We start from the raw sequence: 26,014 nt of genomic DNA on the forward strand, positions 1-26,014 counted from the left end.
TGAGCATGCGCAATGTTAATGCTGAAAGAGTCTCCGCGCTGGCATCACATGATCGTTTCACGGGCTATGTCCTGAATATGTGTAACCATGAAAGGTTACCTTATGTCTACTTGAGGCCTACTTTAGGGCAAGCAAAAGAGGTTGGATGATGGGGTAAATTTTTCTGACCATATCGTTGATGTTTTGGAAGATGCTTTTAGAAAGTATTGCAGGAAAAAAATGTGGATTTCAAGATTCTCTTCATCCTGGATAATGCACCAAGCTATCTTCCCACCACTGGTGAGCTTTCTGAAAACATCAAAGTGCTATTTCTATGCCCAAACACAACCTTTCTCCTTCAACCCATGGACCAGGGTGCATTAGCAGCTTTTAAAGCTTATTATTTAAGGTGCACATTTAAGTGGCTGATTGCACCCGTTGAGGAGATAAAGAGAGTGTTCTTCAATTTTGGAAGAGCTTTAAAATCAAGAATATAATTGACATTATTATGGATGCCTGGGGTGAGGTCAGTAAGGACTACTTGCGTGCAGTTTGGCAGACGCTTCTCCCAGATCTTTTTTCAAGGTTTTAAAGGCTTTGATCTTTCAGAGGAGCTCCCGAGAATCAAAAAACATTGTGTTGATCTCGCATAGCAAGTTGGATTTGAAGAAGTGGAGAGTGAGGATGTTGAAGAGCTGATTGAATCCCACTGTGAAGACCTCTCTACAGCTGATCCATAATAACTTGTTGCTAAGGTAGAAGTGGAAGCTGGAGATGAAGAAGATGAAGTCCAGGATGCAGCACCATGAGAGCTCTCCACTTGTTTTGTCTTCTATCCTTAGGGAAATTGAGAAACAGGTTGCAGCTTTTGGAGGACAGTTACAATGCAGAAAGCAGCAGGGTAGCAGTTTGTGAAGTAAGATCTTATTTGGCACCCTATGAACAGCTTCTTCATGAAAGAAGAAAAAGGGCAAAGCAGCAAAAACTGGATGTCTTTTTTAAGCCAAACCCCAAGATACAGTCAGAAGACAATAAACCACAGCCGTAATCTTTTGGATTAATTATTTTTCGTTCTAACCCTGCAACCACAACAGCATTTGAAGGTGATGATGATGATGATGATGATGACCCTCAGCCCCTGCATTAACAACAGAACAACCTCAAAACATCCTCCCCCATCAAGTCATTTTGACATTTTTTCAAGGTAAGGTGTTAAATTTACCTTTGTTTCATTATTAGATATGAGTTAAACATTTATTCAGTATTATCCTTTCTGTTAGGCTTTTGAGTGAGTTTTGAGCAATTCTGAGTGATTTTTTTGGTGGTCTGCCCCTAAGCCCACTTTTCCCATCGGCCCCATTATTTCTATAGTGTGATTTTCAATAATGCAATGTCGCGCAGTAACACAACTATTGTGTTATAGCGCAACCGACTGAATTTGGAAGTGCACAGAAAATAGGGCACTGTAAGCATGGTTTTGTCTAAAGGGAGGTTATGCCTGACAAATCAGTTAGAATTCTTTGAGAAGGTAACAAGCAAGTTAGACAAAGAAGAACCAGTGGAAGTGATCTATTTGGATTTCCAGAAGGCTTTGGATAAGGTACTGCACAGGAGGCCGCTAAGTAAGATAAGAGCGCATGGTGTTATGGGTGAGGTACTGACATGGAGAGAGAATTGACTAACTGGCAAATGGCAGAGAGTAGGCATAAGGGGGTCTTTTTCAGGATAGCAACAGATGACAAGAAGAGTTCCACAGGGGTCCATACTGAGATCACAACTATTCACATTAAACATTAATGATCTGAGTGAAAGAACTGAGGGCATTGTTGCTAAGTTTGCAGATGACACAAAGATATGTGGAGGGAAAGGTAGTGTTGAGGAAGTGGGCAGGCTGCAAAAGGACTTGGACAGGCTAAGACAGTGGAAACAGGAGTGGCAGATGGAATACAATGTGGGAAAGTGCGAGATTATGCACCTTGGTAGGATGAATACAGGCATAGACTATTTTCTAAACAAAAAAAGGATTTTGAAAATCTGAAACACACAGGGACTTGAGAGTCCAAAATCAGAATTCTCTTAATGTTAAAATGTAGGTTTAGTTGGAAGTTAGGAAGGCAAATGCAATGTCAACATTCATTTTAAGAGAGCTGGAATACAAAAACCGGGATGTACTACTGAGACTGTATAAAGCTCTGGTCAGACCACATTTGGAATATTGTGAGCAGTTTTGAGCCCCATATCTAAGGAAGGATGAGCTGGTTTTGGAGAGGGTCCAGGCAAGGTTTACAAGGATGATCTTGGGGATAAAAGGCTTGCCATATAAGGAGTGGTGGAGGACTCTGGGTATGTACTAGATGGAGTTTGAAGGATGAGAGAGGATCTCATTGAAATTTGCAGAATACTGAGAGGCCTGGATAAAGTGGATGTGGTGAAGATGTTTCCACTAGTAGGAGAGACTAGGACCCAAAGGTAGAGCCTCACAGCGAAGGGATGATCCTTTAGATCTGAAATAAGAAGGAATTTCTTCAGCCAGAGGGTGAATTCCAGAACTGCCTGCAATACTCTAGTTGTGGCCTAACCAGCATTTTATACAGTTACATTTTTATACAAATGTAAAATGACTCCAGCTGCTCTTCAAATTATAAATCTTAATGCTCAAGTGTTTGCAGTTGGCGATACTTCACACACAAATGGGAAGTGTGCGATCATTTAGGCCACATGAAGCACACACAACTCCCCATGTAGATAAGGATGGGTATTCAATGCAGCTGAGCTATCTGCCATGCCTAATGTTTACTTTCAGACTATTTATTTAGACTGGAGAATAGAATTTAGGAAGTAAAATTGCTCACCAATCAGCTCCAATGAATCTTGCTCTTTGCAAACAGATTGGAAACTAACCAGAAATCAGCTTATAACACTTGTATGATTCCACTGTTTATTTTGTCAGACTTCACAGTTTGAGCTGGTGTACCTTTCTGCTTCTTCACCTCTTTCTCCCTTTCTGTCTGTCTTTCATCTCTGTCACCTCACTCCCTTCCTCTCTCTCTTGTTCTCTTTCTTTCTCTCTTCTGTTTCTTCTCTCTCTCTCTTTCTCTCTGTATCTTCCTCTGCCTTTCCATTCATCTGTTTCTCTCTTCCTCTCTCTCTCTCTTCCTCTCTATCTCTCTTCTCCAAGTTAACTCCTGGGAGAGGGAGGAAGAGTTAGAAGGGGGAAAGGGCTGTGGTGAGGTGGTGAGTAGCAATTCTGTGATCTAAACTTCAGTGTGAGACAAATGGGCTTCAACAAACTTCACTGAAATCTACCACCTACTGCAACTACAGCTGTAAATTTATAGCAAGCCTAAGAACACATTGCCAATGTGATGATAATCTTTAATCTACATGGCTCCTTTCAGAGTGGAGATGAAGGTATTGGCAACATGATACCATCTGCTATGTACAGTCACAGAAGGGAGGTCACTAAGGCTCTCATTCATAAAATCATACAATATTGAAGAGGTCCTTCAGCCCATAAAGTCCACACTGACCAAAACAAACTACTCAAAATCTACACTAGTCCCAATTTCCCAAACTAGGCCCATAGCCTTAAATGTTATGACATATCAAGTGCTCATCCAAGGAATTTTTAGAGGTTGTGAGGTTTCTTGCCTCAATTACTCTCCCAGGCAGTGCATTCCAGACCTCTACCACCCTCTGGGTACAAAGAAAATTCTTCAAATCCCCTCTAAACTGCCTGCCTTTCATCTTAAAATTATGCCCCTTTGTATTGACCCTTCATTTAACAGGAATAGCTGTTTTCTATCCAGCCTGTTCATTCCCTTCATAATCTTATACATCTCTATCAACTCTCCTCTCAAACTTCTCGGCTTGAAAGAAAACAAGCTGAGCTATATCTTCATAGCTAAACTACTCCATCATATAAGGCCATTAGATACGGGAGCAGAATTAGTCCATTTAGCTCATTGAGTCTGCTCTGCCATTTGATCATGGATGATATATTTCTCAACCGCATTCTCCTGCCTTTTCTCCATAACCCTTGATCCCCTTACAAATCAAGAACATATCTATCTTGGCCATTACTTGGCCTCCGCAGCTCTTTGTGGCAATGAGTTTCACAGATTAACCACAATCTGGCTGAAGACGTTCTCCTCATCTCACTTCTAAAGAGGTGTCCTTTCACTCTGATACTATTCCCTTTGGTCTTAGTCTCTCCTACTAGTGGAAACATCTTCTCTCCATTCTATCCAGACCTCTCAGTATTCTGTAAGTTTCAAACAGATCCCTCCCTCATCCTTCTAAACTCCATTGGGTACAGAGCTAGAGTCTTCACCCGCTCCTCATATGGCAAGCCCTTCATCCCCAGGATAATTCTTGCACACCTCCTCTGGACCCCCTGCAGGACCAGCTTATCCTTCCTTAGATTCAGATCCCAAAACTGCTCACAATATTCCAAATGCTTTATAGCAGTACATTTCTGCTCTTGCATTCTAGCCCTGTTTGAATGAATGTTAACATTGTATTTTCCTTCCTAAACCCCAACTAAACCCTCAAGTTAATCTTAAGAGAATTCTGACTATGAGCTCCCAAGTTCCTTTGTTGGTTCAGATTTCCAAAGCTTTTACCTATTTAGAAAAAAAAATGCAGTGCCTCTATTCTTCCAAACAAAGTGCATCCCACATTTTATTCCATCTGTCACTTCTTTATCTGCTCTTTCCTGTCCAAGTCCTTCTGCAGCCCCCCTGCTTCCTCAACACTACCTGTCCCTTCGCCTATCTTTGTGTCATCTGCAAACTTAGCAACAATGCCCTCAGTTCCTTTGTCCAGATCATTCATATATAACGTGAATACTAATGGTTCCAACATGAACCCCAGCAGCACTCCACTAATCACCAGCTGCCATCCTGAAAAACACCCCTTTATCCCGACTCTCTACCTTCTGCCAGTCAGCCAATCCTCTATCCATGCCAATACCTTTCTTCTAACACCACAGGCTCTTATCTTATTTAGCAGTGCCCCAAAGGCCTTCTGGAAATCCAAATAGATCATGTCCACTGCTCTCTTTTGACTAACTTGATTATTACCTTCTCAAAGAATCCTAACAGATGTTTCAGGGATGGCCTCTCTTTGACAAATCCACGCTGTCTCAATCCCATTTTACCATGCAGTTCCAAGTACTCCACAATCTTATCCTTAATAATGGTCTCTAAAATCTTACCAATGACCAAGGTCAGACTAACTGGCATATAATTTCTTGTCTTCTGCCTCACTCCCTTCTTAAACTGGGGTGTTAAATTAGCCATTTCCAGTCTTTTTAAATGGACTGTAGAAAGTATCTTAGCCGATGCTTCTTAGCTTGGGATGGCAACTGCTCTGTCGAAGACTGCAAGAAATTATAGAGAATTTGTGAACTCTACCCAGTCCATCACAATAACCAGCCTTCCTTCCATTGATTCCATCTACACTGCCCGCTGCGTTGGGAAAGCAGCCAACATAATCAAAGATCTCTTCCACCCCGGTTATATTTTCTTCCACCCTCTTCCATGAGCAAAAGATACAAAACTTTGAAAACATGTACCAACAGATTCAAGAACAGGCTCTTCCCTGCTGTTATCAAACTTATGAACAGACCTCTCATATATTAGAGTTGATCTTTCTCCGCACCTTCTTTGTAGACACTATATTCTGCATTCTGTTCTATTACCCTGATGTATTTACATAAGGTATGATTTGTCCCGTTAGCATGCAGTAGGGTACTTTTCACTGTATCTTGGTACATGTGACAATAATAAATTTAATCAAATCAAATCATCCGAGACCCTCCCTGACTCTAGTATTTCCTGAAAGATCATCACCGATGCTTCCTCAGCTATCTCTTCAGCTATCTCCTTCAGAACTCTGGGGTATACTCCATCTGGTCTGGGTGACTAATCCACCTTCAGACCTTTCAGCTTCCGCAGCACCTTCTCCTTAGTGATGGCCTCTACACTCACTTCTGCCCCTGACTCTCTTAAAGTTCTGGTGTGCTGCTGGTGAATAAAACACAATTTCACCTTAACAAAAGAGGCACTAGCCTTCATACACCAATGTATATTTTATTGCATGATAGCAATAGACAAGAGTTACATTGACTGGTAAAGTATAATTACGAGGCCAATCAGGAGCCAGAAATGACATCTTAATCTCCATCAAAACCTTGGCATTTTTGACAGAGACTGTGTTGACCTCATCAGTTTGGGTGATTAATGCAGCTTCAATAAATTAATTCAGAAGTTTTGCCATTTACAAAAGTTTCACTGTAAATTATTCCCTTTATCTGTAATATCAAGTCCTTTTGTCATTTTGAACACCTCAATTAGATCACCCATTGGTCTTTAACATTTAAGGGAAATACAGGCTAAGTCTTACAACCTGTCCTATTAATATGACTCTTGGGCCTGGTATCAGTCTGATGAATCTCCACTGTACCCAGTACAAGTTCAATATATCCTATCTGATGTTCATTTTGTGAACTGAACACAGTCCTCTGGATCAAATATGACTAAGATTTTGTGCTATCGTGGCATCACTTCCTCATCTTTATATTCTCACATCATTCAAATGAGATTGGAAACATTTTTTATGATAGTACCTTTTGAATGATTACATTTGTCCTCTTTTTCTGAACACATCTTAATAGTCAAGGATTAACAATTATTGCAAAACTGAAATGAAATAATAGAAATGTTATTTTTCAAAGGATCTACACAAAGTGGCAACTCTGTAAAGTGTCCTGATTATGAAGCATCTTATAGTTATCCTCCTGACTGAAAGATAAAGAAAATAAACGGAACAGATACTGATGATGATGTGGCGGTAGAAATCCTCTAACATTCGCCTGTGTGGCTTGAATAAACCGTCAAATGAGCAAAGCTGTTGAAGCTGCAGCTTGGCTGCTCAGTTCAGGAGGAAAGCAGCATGGACTGTTACAGATTGATTTGAGATGTAATTGGGGTCTCACCTCTGCCCATTATTGTGAATCAGATCTTGGCAGGGTTAATAAACTCTGAGGCCTCAGGTGTGTGCTTCGAGTCCTGAGCCCAGTACAGAGGGAGTATACTGGCCCCTCAAAGATTAATTAATAATGCCAACCTCAAGGCACAAACCCAGGAACTGCACAGATTTCTGACAAAGTGAAACACTATGGCAGCACTTCATCCATCATGGTCTCTTTTCTGTCTGACAGGTAGCGTAATGAAAGAGAAAAATCTAGAGGCAAAAGACTTTGACTATGAGCTTTTTCACTCCAGATGATGTCTATAACTTTTTTTATACTTTTGATGTGCAAGACAGCCTCACTTTTATACTTTCTACAGCACAAGTTTGTTGCTAGTGATAAAATAATGTGGCAGCTATGGAGAGACAGTAGCAGGGGAACGGAGGACTGGAACAGGGGAGTCATTGTGGCCTGTAGACCTGAACTCCTTACAGAAATCCCAGAGACCGCAAGGAAACCCAGAACTGTACTTGAAAAGAAGGACTGTAAAGTCAAACATTATTTCTTATTTTTCCCTGCTTCTATATTTTTCTGTTAAGTGCACAGAAGATGAAGCTCTATTTAGAATCATAGAATCCCCTACAGTGTGGAAACAGGCCCATCAGCCCAACAAGTTGACACCAAATCTCAAAGCATCCCACCCAGACCCATCCCCCTATAACCCACCTAATTGACACATCCCTGAACACTACAGACAATTTAGCATGACCAATCCACCTAGCCTGCACATCCTTGGACTGCGGGAGGAAACAGAGCACTTGGAGGAAATCTGCACAGGCCCAGGGAGAATGTGCAAACTCCACACAGACGGTTGCCCAAGGGAGGAATCCAACCTGGGTCCCTAGCACTGTGAGGCAGCAGTGCTAACCACTGAGCTACTGTGCTGCCATTTATGTAGCTTCTCTTTATTCATTTTCTAATCCAAAATGGCACAGGATTGTGGTGATAAAAGTTTCCCAAATACATGTGCCAATAAAAATCATTCATCTTTTGCATTGAAATTATGATACATGAAAATTTGCAAAAGAGTGCTCAATAAATTGGTTTGTCTACTATTTTAATTAAAATTGGTCAATGTCTTTAGAAAAATATTGCATGAAGTTTTATAATAGAAATGATAATCCTTGAATGAAATAGTATCCAAGTCTCTTCTGTCTTCTGTTGTTGTAACATCCCTGATGTTAATCAGCATTTCAAGCTTTAAAGTCCAGATCAATTGTTTCTTGAACTTGTCAGTTTATATCTCACAGAGGGAAAACAATAAAATAAGACATTTAAAAGGTTCAGAATTTCATTTTGAGAATTGTCTAAATGTTTCAAATGACTGTTTTACACTAAACCTTAATTAAAACACAGCCAGTAAGAAACTCATAGAAGTTTTCTTGAGTTTGCCTTTGTTTAATCCTTTTGCAGGATGTGCATGTCACTGGCTTGGTTAGTATTTGCTGCCCAGCTCTCGTTATCCTTGAGAAGATGGTGGTGGTGGTGGTGATGAGACACCTTCTTGAACTGCTGCAACTTATCTGGTATCAGAGCACCCATAAAACTGTTAGAGAGGGAGCTCCAGGATTTTGACACAGCAACAGTAAAGCAATGGCAATATACTTGCAAATCAGTCAGTGCTATATCAAATAATTGTTTGGATTCTTGGATATACGACTCGTCTGTGGCAATGGACTAGATTTTCCTTTGCTATATAATGGTACTAAATGACATAAAATTGGAGTGCCAGACTCATCGCTGCATTTGTGTCCTAACCATCGATAACTTTGATTTCCTTCCCTCCACTTCCCCCTCCTCACCCATCCTCTCTCAGAGGAAAGCCAGCTAACACCCCCCTGTATGGAATTTACAGTAGGAAGTCGGGCCTAGGAACTCATTTGATCTTACCCTTACCCCAATGCCTCTGCTAATCGTACAAATACTACTACAACTGCTGTGCTAGACCATCAGATGAGATTGAAGAGCTTACCACTCCACTCATTAAAGGGAGAGAACCCAATAGTGGCCATCGTTCCCCTGCTAAGACTCCTGTTCCCTCACATCATGAACGGCTTGTCCAGCGTGAGATTTTCACTGAAAACTTTTCACAGGCCCTCAGGGCACCTTACTAGCTTTATGTCAATTCCTTATCCCGTCGCTGTTGAATCACAATATCCTATTGATGATTTCCTCTTGGTGATGGGGATTCCATGGCAACTGCCTCTATATATTTAATCAATCTAACCAAAAACAATGAATCAAGTCATAGACTTCTACAATACCTACTGCATCCTGCACCTCCTCTGATTTCGAGCCCGGAGAAAAACCTGATTCAATATTTCAGCAAAGTTATTTTAATAGCAGCTGGAATTTTCCAAATACAGTTAAAATCACATTAAAATACAAACAAAGGTTACGCGGCTCATCTTGGACAATGGTGTTTTATGTAGCAAAACAATAATGTATAATGCTTATGTACATGCAAACATAGAATCCCTACAGTGTGGAAACAGGCCCTTTGGCCCAACAAGTCCACACGGACCCTTAGAGCATCCTACCCAGGCCCATCCCCTATAACCCACCTAATCTACACATTCCTGAACACTATGGGCAATTTAGCATGGCCAATCCACTTAACCTGCACATCTTTGGACTGTGGGAGGAAACTCACACAGACACAGGGAGAACGTGCAAACTCCACACAGACAGTCACCCGAGGGTGGAATTGAGCCCAGGTCCCTGGTGCTATGAGGCAGCAGTACTAACCACTGAGCCACCGTGCTGCCCCATCTCAGTTGACAGTGCAATGGCTAATGAGTAGACAATGCTGGAAGGAGAGAATGGAATGGAATTGGAGTGTGCGATGGAAACTAAGAGCAGGAATTGTCCATTTTTAAGATCGTGCCTTTTGAATAATTACATTTTTCTTTTTCTGCGCACGGCTCAATAATCAAGGATTAATAAAACATTTTGCAAAACATTATTTTTCGAAGCCTGTTCAGCTATTCAATATGCTCGTAGCTGATTTTCTGTCACAGTGCTATCATATACTTGGTGGTGCTGGAGTGAAGCCACGTTTCACAGAATCATAGAATCCCCACAGTGGGCCATTGAGTCAGCACCAACCCTCCAAAGAGCATCCCACCCGGACCCAGACCACTACCATAACCTCGTAAACCTGCATTTCCCAAGGCTAATCTACCCAACCGGCAAATCTCTGTACACTGTGGGCAATTTAGCATGGCCAATCCACCTAACCTGCACATCTTTGGACTGAGTAAATTTCAAGTTTAAAGATTGTAGAAAATTTTGAAAAAAGTCAGGAAGTGAGAAAAGTTCATGCAACGGGTCAGAGAATTTGATTGTGATGAAAAGTTATCAAGATGAAACTGCTACTTTTTTCATTCAGCACAGATGCTGCCTGCTGTGCTGGAGTTTTCCGGGATTTTTTTTGCTGCTTTTATTTCAGATTTCTGGCAGCCACAGAATTTTATTTTTGTTATAAATTATCATTTAGCTCATTGCTACTTAGGGGGAGGTGATGGCTTAGTGGTATTACTGCTGGACTGTTAATCCAAAGACCCAGGTAATGTTCTGGGGACCCAGGTTTAAATCCCACTACGGCAGATGGTGGAATTTAAATTCAATTAAAATATCTCGAATCAAGAATCTAAAGATGACCATGTGTCAATTGTCAGCAAAAGCTCATCTGGTTCACTAATGTCCTTTAGAAAAGGAAACTGCCATCTTTACCTGGTCTGGCCTACATGTGACTCTAGACCCACAGCAATGTGGTTGAATCTGAACTACACTCTTGGCAATTAGGGATGGCCTATAAATGCTGCCCAGCCAGAAATGCCCTCATCCTGTGAATTAATTAAAAACAACTTCTTTAGCCAGAATACCGACCTTGAAGAAGTTCTACTCTTTTCTCAATGTGGCAGCATTTCCAAGTGGCTATTATACCTTGTTCATCTTCTTTGCCTTTATTTTCCTTCTCAAGTTGGCGCAGATGTTCAAAAAACAGACCTTTTTTTTCCCTTCAACAGCAATTGTTTCTGGCTTCAACTTATTCCTTGTGGATTCTCAGTTTAGATTCAACCCTTCTTGTTGTCATCACAGATATCGCTAAGAAATCTCAGAACTCCTTGAGAAACAGTTCTGATGAAAGGTCATTAGCCTGAAAAGTAAACTTTAGTTCTCTCCCTCGATGCTGTTTGACTTACTGAGTTATTCCAACTGTTTTATTTTCCTCTTACGACGTAATGATGAAAGGGGGAGGATTATAGAAATCAAGCTGGAAATTAATGCCAGAGAGGTGGGAAAAGAGCAGTGGGATGGGAAATAGCGAACTGGGAAAGAAAACTGAGCATGATATCAAGGTTCCATACCTCCCCATTAGCCTGAAGTCTCACATTTAAGATGGAACACAGATTTCTTCTCTCAAAGAGTTGTTAATTGTTAGAAATCTCTTCCCCAGAGAGCTATGGAGATGTGTTATTGAATATATTCACATTTGAATTAAACAGATTTTTCATTTACAGAGGAGTCAAGGATAATACAAGAGCAGATAGGAAAGCAAAGTGTGGCCATGATCATATCAGCCACAATCCTATAGAATAACAAAGTATATTTGAGGGGCTGTGTCACTTACACTTTGTGTTCCAAGGGTAGCTGAAAAAAATAAAATTCACTTTTAGACATTGAGGTTTGGGCTGGACCATGTATCAAATGCCTCTAGCAACTTCTTAACACAGGCCTTAGCTCCCTTACATATGAGGAAACTGTATATGGCATCACATGTCTGGAGCTCGATTTGTGAAATTGTGCAGCGATTGAGGCATGTGCAGACCACCCCAATCAAGATTCTTCAGAAATTGCTACAGTTACCTATCAAGGAGCTTTGCGAACCAACTTTTATAAACAACTTCATCCGGAGTCAGAAGAAGCAAGAGTACTTCCCTAATTCCACAATTGTCATAATACTTGTGCTGCTCACAAGTGTATGGTGTCTGTGATAGATACCACAAACCTATGCATTAAATGTTAAGGTTGAAACTTAGGCTAGACTTAGGACTTGTGCTTGTGAGATTTTAAATCTCGCTTTGATTGGGAAAAGTACTTCAACAATGAACTTCTGACCAATATTTTGGATAGATTAATAGCAATTTATTTTAGAGTAAGCAATAGATCATACATCAATCCAGTGATGAGAAATTAACCATATCTATCTAACTATTACATTAAGGAGTGTTTTGAAAATAGTGATTAGGTTTGAGAGGGAGAAGTAAGAATCACAGAAAAAGGTCAATGGGTTAGAAATGTTACTATCATTGGATATGTAATTTTTAAAAATATATTCATTTGTGGGATGTGGGCATCACTGACAGGCCAGCATTTATTGCCCATCCCTAGTTGCCCTTGAGAAGGTGGTGGTGAGCTGCCTTCTTGAACTGCTGCAGTCCTCCTGCTGTGGGTTGACCCACAATGCTGTTAGGGAGGGAATTCCAGGATTTTGACCTCATGACAGTGAAGGAACAGTGATATATTTCCAAGTCAGGATGATGAGTGTCTTGAAGGGGAACTTGAATTTAATTTGATGAAGTTGGCCAGAATCGCTCAGTTGGTGAATATGTTAATGTGGCACTAAACCATGCAGATTGGAGGCTTGGGATATCAATCCCAATTTTGTGATGAGATAGTTAGGACTGCAATTTTTGGAGGGATTTAGGGAGAAAATATCAACAGTAACAACAAACCAAAGAAGCAAAAATGTGGATGGGTGACCAAAAGATTGATGAAAGTGATCAATTTTATTAAATGTCTTGTGCAGGTCAGAGAGGTGGAGAGGCGTAGAGGTTTGAAGAATGATTTCCAGAGTTTAGTGTGCAAATAATCTGAGAGCATGTCTCCCATTGCTGGAGTGCCAGAAGCTAGAAGTTGGAATCCCTACAAGTTTTTGGTGAGTTGTAAGGCTGGAGGACAATACAGTGATACAAAGGAATGGGGTAATGGAAAGATGCAAACATGAATTCAAGAATTTAAAAATTGATGCATTCATGGACTTGAGGTTTGTGCAGGACAGTGTGCCCAACAGTGATTTATGCTTGAGGTACACTTGATGCAATCTAGGATAGGGGCAGCAGAACTTTGCACGAGCTCAAGTTTTTGAAGCAATGAAGGAAAACGGCTTGTCAGGAAAGCACTGGAACAGTCATGTCAAGAGTCAAGTCTGCCAATAACAAAGACTTGAGTAAATCTTATTAGCTAAAGGGGAGTGGGGGGGTAGACAATCCATTATGGAGCTGGATGTAGGAGCCAGTATGAAGTCCAACTCAGGATAAAATAGGCTGTCACAGAATTGCAGAATTGTTACAGTGCAGATGGAGCCATTCAGCCCTTGTGTCTGCACTGCCTGTCTGAGCTTTTAACTGAGCGCCAAATTCTTGCCTTTTCCAATTAACCCTGCTCGATGTTTCCATTTAAATAGTTGGCCAATACCCTCTTTAATGTTTCAGTTGAACCTGCCCCCCACCGTACTTCCAGGCAGGGCATTACCACACCCTAAATATTTGTGAAAAGTTTTATTTTTCTCACTTCAAATCTGCTTCCTTTGTAAAAGATTTTAAAACAACGCCATTTGGTTCTTGATCATTTATGAGTGGGAGCAATTGCTCCTGGTACACTCTGTCCTGGCTCCTCGTGGTTTTGAAAACTTATATGAAATTCCCTCCTTACCTTCTTCTCTCCAGGGAAAGCAAGGTCTCCAATCTTTCCTCATAACTCAAGTGTGTCATCCCTGGATCTGTTCTCAGAGACCTCTCCTGCACTCTCTCAAATGCAATGACATCATCCCAGGAGTGTGGCACCCAGAACTGCGCACAGTCGTGAATAATCCTGTTTTAAGAACTTGTTTGATTTGTACATAGATTGCCTATTAAACTCACGGTAGGAAGTTAGGACTGGTAATAAAGAGAGTGACTACCATACTGGCTGGGGTTACCATGAAAGACCCTCCTTTTCAACCTCTCCTCTTGCCTGACGCATAGTGGCCCTCAGGTTAAACCATCACCAGTCATCTCTCTCTAATGACAGAGCAGCCCTATGGACCGGTCAGACTATAATAACCTTATAATAACCTTAACCTTTTGCTTGGAAAGGAAACAAATTAAATTTTTCACCCTCATTGTTTCCCTGCATGTAGTAAATTATTGATAGATTTTTTGTTTTAAATGTTGAGTCTTAATTTTTTAATGCTTTTACGGTCTCTATCTCAATCCAAGCTTTCTTTTATGCCTTTTACTTTTCTTTCTGTTCTTGATTTGAATCTAAATTATCCATAATAAATAGACCTTCTTGCCTTTTGCTTCTCTGCGTCTTTTTTAATCTTTAATTCTCATTGATTACAGAAATATACTTTTGATCCCACCATTCACCAAATTTACAGATGCACCATTGCTCTCAACACACAATCAGATTACACTTCCAGTAGGTTATGGAGGAAAAGTCAAACTGACTGCAGTGAGATCTCCTACTCTACTGAGAAATTGCCGATTAGCTTTGACCTTTCAAATGTTGAATCAATAGAAATTGTAACTCATCCAAGACTGGATGTGAGACAAGCAGCCTGACAGTGCAAGGGTCATGGAGTGTTGTGTCTTTGGATGCTGTGACTGAGAGGATGAGATTTAAGAAGTTCATTAGGTGACTCCATAGGCAAATGAGTGAGAGCAAGAAGAAAAGCCATTGCAGGACCATTGCAACATTTGGATAGGTAAGCAGGAAAGGAGGCGAGGGCAGGTCATTCAGCTGCACAAAGAAAGGAAGGCACTGGAGGATTGTGGTTAATAATTGAAAGTCAAATAGAAGCTCTGTTCATAATTATTATACAGTAAATGCTCTACAAAACAAAATGCTGTTTCTATGACATCCGGTGAGGACAGTTACAAACACAGCTGTGATGGTCGAAAATCAGAATATTCCCTTCTCTTCTGCTTCCTTACAGACAATAACAACTTGAGTGAAGTGCTGAAAGGGTGACAGCACCCATGGAAATATATCCCAGTTAAAGTCAGCAACCTCAGGATAAAAAGTGATATTTTCAACAAAGAATAAATTCTGCTCCAAATTAACAGCTTTATGTTCCTTGAAGCAGGTCATATCTTGCTCAAACTAGGTTAGCATTTATTTTTCTCAATGCACTCCTTTCTAAGGCTTACATGTGAAGGATAGTCTGGGTGGTCTCATGAATCTGTAATCCCAGTGAAAAAAGTCAATGCTTTCCAAAGGGGAGACTATAACAAAAAAAGTGAACAAAAAAAAATTTGCTGTTGATGTTGATTAAGTCGTGTAATATAATGCATTATTGATTTAAAACCAAATATTTAAGTATTTTCTCTTCTCACTTGCCAGCCAATGAATAATATAGCAGTCACTATTCTACAGTATGATTGACTGTTCGATATCCATTGTTGACAGTATGCTAAAACATATTTATCAAGAAACATTGTCTTTAATTACTACTGAATTTTCTGCAGGACAACACATTTAAACAAATTTTAATCAACTTCCTTTTATTGCTGTATCAGTAACCAATACTGCATCATTCCAGACATGAGGTAATATGCTCTAGTAACACTAGACTCATAATATGTATTTTATTTAGACATCATGTTTCCCATGGGTGCTATTAACTCCTGACATAAATAATTTAAACAATCGTTCATTTACAACTTTCACTTTCATTATTTCTCACTTTAACAGTGTAATGTTGGTACACCCATTTATTCAATTAGGGTACATTAATCTGTGAGATCGGTGTTGTATATTAAATTCTAGAGTGTTAAATGTATTGGGTTTAGCACTTCAATTAATTAAAGTACAATTATTGGACACAGTACATTGAATAACTAAAATGTAGAAATTGATTCTGTTCATTAAAAGCTACGAAATGTTGAAACCCGAAAGACAGAATAAGAAAATAAACACTGTTAATGTGACAGCTTTTCTAGTAATAATCCTGTGGAAATGGATTGATCAATGTTACAGGAATATAGGAAAAGGGAGAGGCCATTCAGCCTCTCAAGTCTATACTGTTATTCGATCAGATCATGGTTTATTTGTAGCTCATCTTTAATATTGAAAATTGTTCCCTTTTTCTTGATGCACTTATCATTCAGACAACATTCACAGACTCTCCCATACAACTAAAACAAAGGAATAAAAAGAGGCCATTTGCCTCATGTGGGTGAACTAGCTGAGAAAAAAAGTGAGCTGCCCATTCTAATCTCACCTCCCAACAACTGGTCTGTGAGCACTTCAAGTGCAGATCCAGATAGCTTTCAAATGAGTTGAATGCTTGGAAATCAGGCAGCAAACTCAAAACAACCACCAGCTCTTGTTGCAAACTTTTTTTTCTCATATCCCCACTAATCTTTTGAGCAATCATCTTAAATAAGTGCCCTTTGGTAACCGACCTGTCTGCAAACAGGCCTTCCAAGCCCCTCATTATTTTGAACACTTTTATTAAGTCACCTCTCAGTCTCCTATATTTTAAGGAAAATAACAGTAACTTATCTAATCTCACTGCTTGTTGCATTTTTCAAGTCCAGGCAACATTCTTGCAAAACCTGTCTTGTACTCTCTCCAAACCAATTATACAACTAATACTAGGTTGTGTTGTAGAACAGAGAGACCCAGGGGTCCATTTACATAATTCTTTGAAATTTGCCTCACAGGTAGACAGGGTGGTTAAGTTGGCATTTAGTATACTTGCCTTTTATACATATGACATAGAACATAGAACAGTACAGCACAGTATAGGCCCTTCGGCCCTCAATATTGTGCCGCCCTATTATCCTACTCAAAGATCATGCATACCCTACATTTTACTATCATCCATGTACCTATCCAAGAGTCACTTAAATGTCAGGCCTTTGCTCAGGTCTTTGAGTATAGGAGTTGAGATGTCATGTTGAGGTTGTACAGGATGTTGGTGAGGGCTCACTGGAGTACTGTGTGCAGTTCTGGTTGCCCTGTTATAGGAAGGATTTTATTAACCCAGAGAGGGATCAGTCAAAATTTACCAGGATGTTGCCACTTCTTCCTGGAGCAAAGGCCTGAACCGCCCCACCCACCACTACCCTCCTCTGCTTGGCTGTGCTCATCCTCACCCTCAACAACTTCTCTTTTAACTCCTTTTATTTTCTTCAGGTCAGAGGAGTGGACATGTGTACCCGCAGGGGCCCTAGTTATGCCTGCCTCTTTGTGGGGTATGTGGAACATTCCTTATTCCAATCCTATTCCAGCACCCACCATAACTCTTTCTCTGATATTTTGAAGATATGTTGGTGCTGCTTCTCTTTCTCATCTGGAATTCGAAAAGTTCATCGATTTCGCTTCCAATTTCCACCCTGTCCTCACTTTCACCTGGTCTATCTCTGACTTCTCCCTTCCCTTCCTTAATATCTCTGTTTCCATTTCTGGGGATAGACTGTTCACTAATTGCCACTATGAACCCATCAATTCCCATAGCAGTCTGAACTATACATCCTCGCACCCTGCTTCCTTTAAAGACTCCATCCCATTCCCTCAGTTCCTCTGTCTCGTTACATATGTTCCGATGAGGCCAACTTCAACAACAGACCCTCCGAAATGTCCACCTTCTTCCTCAACCGAGGATTCGCCAGCACGATTGTTGACAGGGCCCTCAACCAGGTCCGACTCATCTCCTGCACATCCACCCTTACCCCCTCTTTTGCTTCCCACAACAGTGATAGGGTTCCCCTTGTCCTTACCTACCATTCTAACAGCATCTTCATCCAGAAGATCATCAGATGCCATTTTCATCACCTCCAGCGAGATACCATTACCAGACATATATTCCTCTCTCCTCCCTTGTCCACTCCCTCTGGGACGCCCGGTCCATTATTCCTTCACTCATAACATCCACCCCACAGCCCCATGGCATCTTCCCCTGCAACTGTCGAAGGTGTAACACCTATCTATTTACATTCTCCAGTCCCAGTATCCAAGGGCCCAAACATACTTTCCAGGTGAAGCAACACTTGAACTGCACTTCCCACAATCAAGTCTACTGCATTCGCTGCTCACAATGTGGTCACTGGGGAAATGAAGCGTAGGCTAGGTGACCACTTCACAGAACATCTTCACAGCTTAACATATGTGGAATGTTTGAGGACTCTGGGACTATACTCATTGGAGTTTAGACAGATGAGGGGGGATCTAATTGAAACTTACAGAATACTGAATGGCCTGGACAAAGTGAATGTTGGGAAGATTCTTCCATTGGTAGGAGAGTCTAGGACCCGAGGGCATAGCCTTAGAGTAAAAGGAACCTTTTAGAACGGAGATAAGGAGAAACTTCTTCAGGCAGAGAGTGGTGAATCTATGGAATTCACTGCCACAGGAGGCTATGGAGGCCAGGTCATTGAGCACATTTAAGACTGAGATAGATAGGCTCTTGATTATCAAGGGGATCAAGGGTTATGGGGAGAAAGCAGGAGAATGGAGTTGAGGAACTTATCAGCCATGATTGAATGGCGGAGCAGACTCGATGGGCCGAATGGCCTAATTTCTGCTCCTATGTCTTATGGTCTTATAGTCTTATCTACATTCTGCTCATGAAAAAGACCCTGAGCTACCTGTTGCCTGCCACTTTAACGCACCACCCTATTCCCTGGTCAACATCTCTGTCTCTGATTTGCTACAGTGTCCCAGCAAAGCTCAGCGCAAGCTGGAAGAACAACACCTAATTTTTCCCTTGGGGACCCTGCAACTCTCCAGACTCAATACTGTGTTCAACAATTTTAGGGCCTAAACTCTCCCATGTCGTAACCTCCAAACCCATACACCAGGCCTTGTTATTACATAGCCTACCATTACATGTTACTTATTGTTAGTCAATAACAGTCCCCATTAACAGCTACTCACCCTCCCAGCCAGATCGTTATCAACTCTTTCATCTATCCAACTGCTCTGCTCTCTTTTAGGGCTCTATCCCCATCTATCATTTACTTCTTACCTCCTCCCTTTCTTCTGCATATAAACTAACATTTTCCCACCTACTATTAGCTCTGAGGAAAGGTCACCGGACCTGAAACATTAACTCTGATTTTTCTTCACAAATGCTGCCAGACCTGCTGAGCTGTTCCAGCAAATTCTGTTTTTTTTTAACCAGGATTTTGCCAGGAATAGAGGGCAGTACGGTGGCTCAATGGTTAGCATTGCTGACTCACAGCCCCAAGAAACCAAGGGCTGATTCCACCCTTTGGTGACTGTCTGTGTGGAGTTTGAATGTTCTCCCTATGGGTGCGTGGGTTTCCTTCGGGTTCTCTGGTTGCCTTTCATAGCCAAAATATGTGCAGGTTAGGTGGATTGACTGTGCTAAATTGCCCATAGTATCCATAGTATGCAGGCTAAGTGGGTTAGCCATGGGAAATGTGGGGTTATAGAGATTGGGTAGGGGATAGATCTGGGTGTGATGCTCTTCAGAGGGTCAGTTTGGACTCAATGGACAGAATGGCCTGCTTCTACACTGTAGGGGTTCTATGATTCTTGATTCTATGGACCATTTGGGATACCAAATAGACTGAAAAGGCTTGGACATTTTTTCACTGGAGCATAGGAGGATGAGGGGTGATCTTATTGAGGGTTATAAAACCATGAGGGGCATAGATAAGGTGAATGACAAGGGTTTTTTTTCATGGGTTGGAGGAGATCAAAACGAGGGGCATATTTTTAAGGTGAGAAGAGAAAGATTTAAAAAGGACATGAAGGGTGACTTTTTTATAGAGATAGTGGTTTGTGTCTGGAATGAACTGCCAGAGGTGGTGATAGATGCAAATGTAGTTACAGTGTTTAGAAGACTTTTGGATAAGTTCATGAAAATCAGAAAAGGTTTGGAAGGATATGAGCCAAAAACAGGCAGATGGGGCTAGTTTAGTTTGAGAAAATGGTCTGTGTGGACTGGTTGGACCGAGGGGTTTGTTTCCATGCTCTATGTCTCTACGACCAATTACGTCCTTCCTAAAATACGATTACCAGAACTGTACATACAATTTCAGCTTTGTCCTTTTCATCATTTTATATAATTCCAGAATTATATCAGTGTTTTGTATTTATGAAGTTGTTCTGTAAAGGAATGCTTTCTTTATCTCCTTATCTACTTGTCCTACCAGCTTCAATGCTTGTGGACTTACATTCCAATGTCTGTCACTGCATCTAGCCGTCTCAATATCTTCCTGTTATCCCCTTCACTACACCTCCAATTTTTGTGTCATCTGCAAATTTCCCAATCATGCCTCATACATTTAAGTTCAAATCATAAATGTACACAACAAACAGCAAGGGAATCAGCACTGAGCTCTGTCGAACACCACTTGAAACCATTCTCTATTCGTGAAAACATCCATTGACCATTACATTTTCTTTCCTTTCTTTGAGCCAATTTTGGATCCAACTTATTACATTTATCTGTATTTCATGTGTTTTTTTGTCTGTCACATGGGAACTTGTTGAATGCTTTACCAAAATCCATGTACTGCACTATCCTTATCAATCCTCTTTGTTACTTACTCAAAGGATCGAGTTAATTTGAAAAACACATGCTTCCATGCTGACTATCTCAGAGTAATCTGTGCCAATCTAAGTGATGGTTTATTCTGTCTCCCAGAATTTATTCTAAAAGCTTTCTCACCACTGAAGTCAGGCCTGGCAGGTCTATAAAAATTTGGCTTTTCCCTCATACCCAATTTAATCAATCTTGCAATGTTCACAGGTCACTGATCCTCTGGTACCTTGCCTGCGTCTACTGAGGATTGGAAAATGATCCTTAAGTCATCCACTAATCCCTCCACCTTCCTTCTAATTCAACACTTTCCAGCTGGCCCTAATGGTTTATCAACCTTCAAGGATGTTAGTCCCTCCAGTATTTCCTCCCACATTATGGTTATTGCATCTAGTATTTCTCAGTCCTCTTTAGCTGGAATGTCTGCATCATGCCTCTCCTTTGTGAACACAGATGTGGATGACGCATAGAGCATAGAATCCCTACAGTGTGGGGACAGGCCCTTCGGCCCAACAAGGCCACACCAACCCTTGGAGCATCCCACCCAGACCCATCCCCATCCCCATCCCCATCCCCCTACAACCCACATACCCCTAAACACTACGGGCAATTTATCATGGCCAATCTGCCTATCTTTGGATTGTGGGAGGAAACTGAAGCACCCAGAAGAAACCTACGCAGACACAGGGAGAATGTGCAAACTCTACACAGACAGTCACCCAGGGGTGGAATTGAACCGGGTCCCTGGTGCTGTGAGGCAGCAGTGCTAACCACTGAGCCACTGTGCCGTCCTAACCACCAAGCCACAATGCCGCCCTGCATAAAGAACTCTGCCTATGTGTTTTGCATCCACACACAAGTTACCTTCAACTTACATCACTGATAAGCCCTACCATATTCTTATAGGATCCTTTTGCTTTTATAGTACTGATAAAACATCATTTCGTTTATGTGAATCTACCGACCAACATTTTTTTCATTTCCTCTCCTTCCTTTCTTAAACGACATTTTTTTGCTTTATGTTGTACTTGTTATACTCCTTTAAGCTTACTACAGTTTTATGGTTTCGTGACTGTCAAGAACTTTCTTTTTTACCTCTATCTTACTCTAAATGCTGCAGGATAACCAGCGGGTTCCTTATTTGGTAGTACCCCCTTTCACATAGTGAGTATGTGTGTTCACTGTGACTGTTGAAACTCACTTTTGATTACCTCCCACTAATTTGTCACACATTTTTCAGCTCACTTTCCCCAAATCGCCTCTCAGTTTCGTAATGTTTGCTTTCCTGCACTTAGAAATTTTACTACTATTCTATCTTGAGCTTTTATCGATAATGATGATAAATATAATTGTATTATGGTCACTATCTCCAAAATTTCTGCTACTTCATCTTCTTCCAGCTTCTGTTCAAGACCAGAAAGCTTCCCACTGTCCTGATTAAAAGGAATTTTCTCGAATGCAGTTCAAGAACATTGTGCCTTTCACATGTTCATATCCCAGTTGATGCTTGGCTAACTGAAATCCCCAACTTCTATTGTCCTATTTATTTTGCAATCAGAATATTTTCTACACACTTGCTCATCTATTTCCTACCCCTATTTGGATGTACATTCCAAGCAGGGTGGCTACCCCTTTTTTGTAATCTCTGAGCTCAACCCATACAGCCTCATTTGATAATTAATTTAGTATACTGTCTGTCCTTAATGCTGTAGTCGATTTTGCAGCTACTAATATAATACCTCCACAAGAGCTCTTGTGGTGTAGTGATAGTGTCCCTACTTCAGAGCCAAGCGGTCAGGGTTCAAGTCCTACTTGCTTCGCAGGTGTGAAACAATATTTCTGAGCATGTTAATTAGAAAATTTTTAATAGAAGACGCTTTTCAAAAAATCTCCCTCACTGTTCCACCAGAAGACTCTGTAGCCACGGATGTTGAACTGCTGTTTGTGCCCTCTTTAAATTAAGTTTCTGTTATAGCAATTGAATTATGTTTATTGTCATAGATACTCGATGAGAACAGTGAAAAGTTTACATGTTGCCACTTACAGTGCCATCTAAGGAACAAAGATACCTAGGTACGGTTTCTTTAGATATAAGATCTTAGAGAAATAAAATGTCCAGCATTGCAGAAATAAAAGTTCAAAACAACGGTCTTCCAACTCAGCCCGCACTGGCACATGGCCTCTTGTCTGCACTGGGCCCTGGCTCCAGACTGCATTGGGCTTCACCTTGAAGATCATGACTCTGGGAGATTGTTTCAGCCCACCACGCTGGGCCGAGAGGACGCCACGCCAGGGGCTCACCCTGAGAGGCTGCTACATTAGGTGGGGAGGCCGCTACGCCAGGCCATTAGATCGCTAGACCACACTGGGAGGCCGATACAGGGAGTCGCCATGCCAGGCCATTAGGTCGCCGTGCCACGCTGAAAGGCGGGAAGGAAGGTAGCAGATCATTCAAAGGTTTGCCCTCTGTGGATCAGGCACACCTCTCCCAAATGTTATCCTGTCACCTTTGTTTCTTCCTATCTCACCTCCTAAACCAACAGCCCTCAATCGCTTCCCTTGGCTACCCGATCCTCCCTGCCCCAGTAATCTGGGTCTAGCCTCGCTGCAGGATCCAATGAACTTCTTTGTGGATCTCCTTGCAGTTTTGTCATTGGCCAGTACTGAGTTCTGGTGTTGATGGGACTGCTAGAGCTGTTGGCCAATCAGGTTAGCCAACAGTTCTCGACGGTGGGATTTCCTCTCAGTGATGGAGGAAGTTGCACTTTTTCACTGGTTAGTCCACCAGCAATGGCAGAGGTGGGGGGTGGCTTCTTCACTGTCTGTCAGCTGCTAGCCAACTTTCCTTTGAGGGACACTTCATGCCCCCTCCAAAACTCGGCTCATAATGACCTTCCATGCCATTCACGTGCTGCACATATTATCTGTTCAATTACTCTCGTGCTCAAGTGGCAATCTAGTGTTAATCCTTTCAAGTTGCCAACATTCAAACTGAGAAAACCAAAATTCTTCAAATGCTCAGCAGGTTAGTCAGCATCTGTGGAGAGAAACATAGCCAATGGCTTGAGTTTTCCCACTTTTAGGCATTTTCAGGAAGTTTCACAGAGGGTTGCCCTTCATGGCTCACAGCATCTTTTCTCACACAATTCCCTGCTGCTCACTAGGTGGAGTATGCATTGATGTTCTTCAGTGCTTATCTTGTACAACCACGCCAGCAGAAGTTATGGGACATCTCGTTACTGCAGCAACATTATGATATTCAAGCCACTGGTACGTTTTTAAACCCCGGCTGTGCACCATTTCCAATGCTGAAAGCCAGGAACAGGCCTTGATAATCTGGTGCTTGACCATTTCGGAAGGAACATATGTGTCCCAGAAGGGAAGTTGGCTGCTGTTGGTGGAGAACATGTCATATAGCCCACCACCTTCCCGCCCAGTCCTGTGCCCAGCCACATGGTATGAAGGTGTGGGCAGGCACGCAAATCACCAGTTAGAAGGTGGTACAATCCTTGGAGGAATGTCCTTTGCCTCGATCCTACTTGCGTAGATGATAAAAACCTTGTTCCCTTCCCAGAGGATCTGAAAGTCCTCGTGCCTAAAACCTTACAGTATTTACATCACTCTGGAATCTATCTGGCCTCCTTTGTGCGCTGCCTACAGTCCTGGCAGTCTCCATGGTGAAGCTCTGGAGCTGTTGGAACTATTGGAGCTGCTGGCCAGGTACGTTGGCCCACAGCTCCAGAGGGTGCGAGGGGCAGAATTCCTACCATCCATCACATAAGCCCACTATGGCTGCGAGGCAGCCTTCTTCTGAGTATTTTGGCTGGTCGCTGTTTTTTGGCCCTTAGTCTCTTTTTCTGTTTATCTTTACTATCAGATCTCATACTCTTATCAATACCTTTCTGCAAGTGTATTTTCAACTGTAGTTCATCAATGAAGCTTTTAGGAAAAGGCACCAAACTCAGTAAATTATATTTTCCTTTCTTAAATATATACCTAAACAAACAACGTATTTACATAAGTTAATCATCTATTGGATCATTATAACAATACATTTCCTATACCTGATGTTAAATTTCTGGGTTTATGATTTGCAGGTTTGGCTCCTGTCTATTTAGGAGTAATTCTGTTCTTTTTATTTAATTGTGTTACCCTTCTGCTCTTGTCAACCACCTCTATGAGTTTTTCAATAGAAATGGAAACTAGAAGATTGCGTTAATGGGTGAATGATTTGACCTTACATATTTTACACTGTTTGTCTCAAGTCAAAATTACCTTCTGTTTTTAATTTAAATAATGACGCTGAGCAGGTCACTTTCCAATCCTTAAGCTCTCCTCTGTATTTAGCGAACTTAGCAAAGGCCTGAGGGTTTTGCAGATACTAAATGGTATCAGTCTCTATGATAGGGACATTTGACATTTGACTATTTTAATAACCTGTACTAATTTACTTCCACGCAGTAGGTAAACTACATATTGACTGTGTTTGCTTTGGAAGCATAAAAATGTCAAAGTACTTTAACAGGCATGAAGTAAAAATGCTAAACATCTGCTTTGCAAGATTGAATTTTTAGTGCTTAAAAATATTAAATGTTTGCAAGTAAGTTTTGAAGGGACCTAACTTTACTTGTAGATGCAAGTAGCTCATCTTCCATGCATGGTTTGTTATTTTGGAATTAAACCAATTCAACAACGTCTCTACTTCTTCAGAAAGCTAAGGAAATTCAGCATGTCCACAAGGACTCCGACCAATTTTTATCGATGCACCATAGAAAGTATCCAATCTGGATGTATCACAGCATGGTATGACAACTGCTCTTCCCAAGACCATAAGAAACTACAGAGTTGTGAACAAAGCCCAGTCCATCAACAGCCTTCCATCCATTGACTCTGTCCATACTTCCCGCTGCCTTGGGAGAGTAACCAACATAATCAAAGACCCCTCCCACCCCAGTTATACTCTCTTCTACCCTCTTCCATTGGGCAGAAGGTATAAAAGTTTGAACACACATATGAATAGATTCATGAACAACTTCTTCCCTGCTGTTATCAAACTTTTGAATGGACCTTTCAAATGTTAATGTTGATCTCTCTCTGTCCCTTCTTTACAGCTGTAACACTGTATCTTGGGTCAGAGATAGTAGGAACTGCAGATGCTGGAGAATCCGAGACAACAAGGTGCAGGGCTGGATGAACACAGCAGGCCAAGCAGAATCATAGCAGCAGAAAGGCTGACGTTTCGGGCCTAGACACTTCATCAGAAAAGAGGGATGGGAAGGGGGTTCTGAAATAAATAGGGAGAGAGTGGGAGGCGGATAGAAGATGGATAGAGGAGAGGATAGGTGGAGCGGAAACAAACAGGTCGAAGAGGCAGGGATGGGGCCAGTAAAGGTGAGTGTAGGTGGGGAGTTAGGGAGGGGATAGGTCAG

This window comes from Rhincodon typus, chromosome 1 (genome assembly GCF_021869965.1).
Source record: "Rhincodon typus isolate 14 chromosome 1, sRhiTyp1.1, whole genome shotgun sequence".
In the NCBI taxonomy this organism is placed as follows: Eukaryota; Metazoa; Chordata; class Chondrichthyes; order Orectolobiformes; family Rhincodontidae; genus Rhincodon; species Rhincodon typus.